We start from the raw sequence: 5,357 nt of genomic DNA, 5'->3' as shown, positions 1-5,357 counted from the left end.
GCAAGGGAAATATACACTTTGACTGACAACCATGCACGTCACCCAGAAGGGGAAGTGGCCGAAGAACATCAACGAAGGGGCAAGCTAAGCCCTACATCGTTCAGCAAACTACTGTGAAACCGGATGGAGACCTGGTTGGCCAGCAGCGAGGCAACCTCTGGGGACTCATGGGCTCAGGGTCAGTGACACAGCCACAGAGGTTTAGAGTGGAGAGCGGGGCGGCCAGCCGATAAAAAGAGGCCAGACAGACGTAAGAACACCCACACTTGTAGATGATGCCCATTTGACTGAACTTCAATGACTCAATAAACAGAGCTCAACCCTAAGAAGAAAGAAGAGGGAAAAAAGCGTCATCTGATACAATTCGATAAACATGACCTACACTTATAAATGCAGTAGCTCAAAAGAGGAAATAAGTCCCTGCTGCAAGAACTATACCCACCCCCTCCACACAAAGGGTAGACAGGGATGGGCAAATCGGTCATTGGCTACCCAAAATGGGGGGAGGGGTACAAAGGCAAGAAGTGACTGGCTTACAAGCTTTCAAGAGGGAACCTAGATCCAGAGGGCATGGAGGAAGGTAGAGTCTCCAGTGAATAGTGTCCAGCCTGTCCAGGAAGGGCTGATGAAACAAAATATAGATGGGTCTCTTGTGATGCAATGGTGAATAAGTGTTATCAGGACTGATTGAGAGGGTTGGAAATCTAAAGATGGACATTCTGTATCAAAGAGGGGAGTGATTAATCTATCAGTCTAGGAGTGTAGGACCCTGGGACCAATGGAGAAGAGCAAAGAGTGGAATCCTACCCAGAGAGGCAGTGAGGCATGGAATTGAGGCAGAGAAGACAACGTCAAGCGATGGTGTCGCTGGGGGCTCGGGATCAGGAGATAGAAAGGGGCTGTGGACTGTGGTTGGAAGGGGGTGCAGGTTTACAGGGTACACCGCTTGGTGGGGTGAGGATGCATGGACAGGATGATAACTATGCCAACGAAATGATGGATGATGGAATGAATGTAAAGCTGATATTCTCCCGTGTAGATTATTACACAATTCACAATAAAACATTAAAAAAAAAAAATGTCTATCATAAGTACATATGTCAGACTTTTCTAAAGAGCTATTTGTTGTTTTTAAGTGCCATCTAGTCAGTTTCAACTCATAATAACCTTGTGTTGGTTTCCAAGGAGTTACTAGTGGGTTTGAACTATGCATCTTATGGTTAGAAGTCTGGCTTTTCAAGGAATGGTTTACACGGCATTGGAGGCTGGCACGTCCCATACCTGAAGTTCTGACATCAATTGGAAGATTCTACCCTACTCATGCCAAATTGGGCTATTGACTCACGAGGTTGTGGAAGCTGGCAAATCAGGATAGGTCACTCACTCAAGTCCCAAGGACTGGCGAGCAGATGGAGGGAGGTAAGGTTGGTGCTTCATTAACCAAGAAAAGAACTGCACAGCCCACTCACATCACCAATATGGCTTATTTTATACTCAACAAGATGACACTTTATACCCAGTAAGTATATGTTGTGTTGTTAAGTGCCATCGAGTTGATTCTGACCCATAGTGTCCCTGTATATGGTTTCCAAGGAGCAGCTGGTGAGCTTGAACCACCGAACTTGCAGTTCAAATGACTTTGCAGTCTGACACATTAGCCCACAGTGCCACATATAAGTATATACTTTCTCCACATTACCAGTCCCTTAAAAATCTATTATTCACTTTATTTTACCCTTGTTCCAGCTCCTCTCTAATATATATAAAATCTCCCAATACAAAATCTATATTAAAATTTCTGACTTAGTTTGCATAATCTCTTGTAGTGAATTATGAGCTAGGGATAGTCACCATATATGAGAAGTCCTAGGGTGGTAGCGTCCTGGTACAGTATTGTGGGTTAATGTGCTGGACTGTGAGGTCAGTTCGAACCGTAAGGTCAGTAATTCAAGCTCACCAGCCACTCATTAGAAACCCTATACAGGGTCTCTGTGAGTCAGAATTGACTTAACTGCACTTAATAACAACAGCAACTAAGAGGAATTAAGCCTACTCATTTCTCTTCTTTTGAGCATAAACTTCTTTGCCAATATTTTGCGGTGTATGTTTTCATTAGATTCTGGAAACATTTAAAAATAGACCCAATTTTAAGTGGATGGTTCTTAATTTCTTAAGGTTAGTCAAGTGTTGGCATTTAAAGTTTGAGTAAGAGTCTTTAGACTATGCTCACATTTGAGATAAGATACAGTTGCCAATGAGAACTGATGTTTATACTTTCAAAAACCACAATTTTACATCTATTATATTCACTTTCCAAAGAGTTACAAAGTATAATCAGAGAATGATAGAGCAGGAACCATATTGAGCTGTCTAAACTAATTCTCTTTATAATAAAAAAATATGCATATGTATGCACATATGTATACTTTACATGAAGTACTGGTGTGGCACTGTAGGATAAGCACCAGACTGTAAGGTAAGTTTGAACCACAAGGTTAAACACCAGCCACTCCTCAGAAAACCTATACAGGGTTGCTATGAGTCAGAACTGAATCGACGGCACTTAACAACAAGATGACAAAGTACTGATGATGCAGTTGGATAAGCACTGGACTGATAACTGTAAGGTTGGTGGTTTAAGCTCACCAGCTGCTCCTCACAAACCCTATATAGGGTTGCTATGAGTTGGAACCAGCTCAGGGACACTTAACAGGATGGCAACTTAGATATTCAAGTTTTAACAATCACAATCAACTCTGTCAACAATCACCCACACCTGAAGCATAACATCCTATCAGTATCTTTCCCCACCTTCTCTTACCCAGATCCATCAGAGAAAAGTTGTTCAGTGGGAGTTACAAAATACCATAAATACTTTTAGAAGGATTTAAAACAAACAAACAAACCTCTTCTTTACCACATCACTATCACATACAGAAAAAATAGCATATGTAATTATGGTAACAATTTTATTTTTATTTATTGTAAAAGACATACTGCAATGAGACTATAAACATTTTGACAGCAGATTTAAGATACATACTTTTTTCTGTTTCTTTTTATAGTCACAAGTCAAAAATAAACTTGTATAGAAAACCAAGCTAAAAACCAAAAGGCATTGATTCTAAGTGAAAATTAAGGGCATTGTTGGAGTCCCAGTGAAGCTCCATACAATAAGCACTGGATTGCCGATCACAAGGTTCCAGGTTTCAGTCCACCAATCACTCCATGAGAGAAAGATGAAGCATTCTGCTATCACAAAGATTTAAAGCCTTAGATGAGTCAGGACCAACTTGAGGGCAGTTAACAATGGCAACAACAATATCAGAACTTTATGAATTAAATATTCATCTGTACTATCTGTAATGGAGTCCTGGTATGGCAATGTGGGTAAATGCACTGGACTGCAAAGTTGTTTCAACCCACAAGGTCAACAGTTCAAGTTCACTAATTGCTTCTTAGAAACCCTATGCAGGGTTGCTATGTGTTGGGACTGACTCTACAATGGCTTAGGTAAGGAGTATTTTAGTCCTCAAAGTGAAATCTTTGCTTTTTAACACTTTAAACAGTTCTTTTGCAGTAGATTTACCCAATGTACTGTATCATTTGATGGGTTAAGTGCTGACTCCAAGGCCATTGATTGTAGATCCAAGCAAAATGAAATCCTTGACAACTTCAGTATTTTCTCTATTTATCATGACATTAAGGAGCTCTGGTAGTGTAATGTTTACAAGTTGGGCTGCTAACCCCAAAGTCAGAGATTCGAGACTACCAGCTGTTCCACAGGAGAGACATGAGGGTTTCTGCTCCTGTAAAGATTTATAGCCTCGGCAACTCTGTATAGGATTGCTATGAATCAGAACAGACTCCATAGCACATAACCAACTAACCAACAATCATGATAATTTCTTTTGGCCCAGTTGTGTGGATTTTTGTTTTCTTTATGTTAAACTTTAACATAAAGCCTTAGAGGTAAGGGTAAGAGTTTCAGTACCATGAGCTGCTAAATCAATTATATAAAATGTCAGTTTTAACAAAAATTTATAAGACATGAAGAAAGAAGAAGGTGTGATGCAGACACAGAAAAAGAAAGAATAATCAGACAATATTATTTTCATTAGCGACAACACAGATGTTGGCATTAGTAGGCAAAAACAGCAATGGCATTCTTATAAGTATGTTCAAAGAACTAGAAAAAAAGTGTCTTTTGGGGATTAAAGGAAGGGATGATAAAAATACTTTATCATCTAGAATGTAACAATAAGGAGGGAGAAACTATAGTAAAGAATAAAATATATATTCTGGATCTGAAGAGTACAATAACTGAAATAAAAATACTTTCTAGAAGGACTTGACAGTAGATTCAAATAGAAAGAAGGAAAAATAATGAACTTGCATATCGATTAATAGATACATATCTGAGAAACTGAGAGAGAAAAAAAAAAGGATTAAAAACAATGTAACAATGCCTCAGAGCAACGTGGGAAACTTAAGAGTACTAAAAGAGGAACTGCAAAAAGGTCATAAAAATGGAATGGAAAGATAATGGAATTTATTCACAAAAGTTCTGAAGTCCCCCCATGTATGTGTAATGGGAATATCAGACTGGATAAAGTAAGGAAATGATGATATAATTCTTTCTAAATCCAATGATGAACAATTAGATGTATACCTCAGAGACTATTAACACTCTAAATAGAATACATGCAAAGATATTTATACTCAGACAGATGACAGTAAAAATATTGAGAAATAAAGACAACAAGAATAATAGCTCATGACTATCAATGAGTCCAAAAAGATTCAGGGCTAATCTTTCATTAAATACAATTGAGGTACGTAGGTAATCAGTAACATGGTTAAGTGCTCAAAAGAAAAAAAGAAAAAAAAATCAAACAACTGTCAACCAACTCTATATGCAAAAATGATGTTTCAAAACTAAAGGCAAAATAAAAACATTACCAGATTTAAAAAGAAAAGCAAAAACGAATGAACAAAACCAGAAAGAAATTTCTGTCTGAAAGCATAAAAATCTAGATAGAAATACTAATCCACACAAGGAGTCAGGCACATCAATAAAGGTAAGTATGAAATTATTGTTGTTGTTGTTGTTATGTGCCATCGAGTCGGTACCAACCCATAGGGACCTTATGCACAGAAGAACAAATCACTGCCCAATCTTGGGCCAACCACACTACTGTTGCCACACTTGAGTACATCAATGCTACCACTTGGCCAATCCATCTCGTTGGGTGTCTTTCTCATTTTTGCTGACCCTCCACTTACCAAACATGATATCCTTCTCCAGTGACTTATCCTTCCTGACAATATGTCCAAAGTATGTGAGATGAAGTTTG

The sequence above is a fragment of the Chrysochloris asiatica genome, unplaced genomic scaffold, assembly GCF_000296735.1.
Source record: "Chrysochloris asiatica unplaced genomic scaffold, ChrAsi1.0 scaffold00022, whole genome shotgun sequence".
NCBI lineage: Eukaryota > Metazoa > Chordata > Mammalia > Afrosoricida > Chrysochloridae > Chrysochloris > Chrysochloris asiatica.
Note: the sequence above shows the minus strand (reverse complement) of the source record.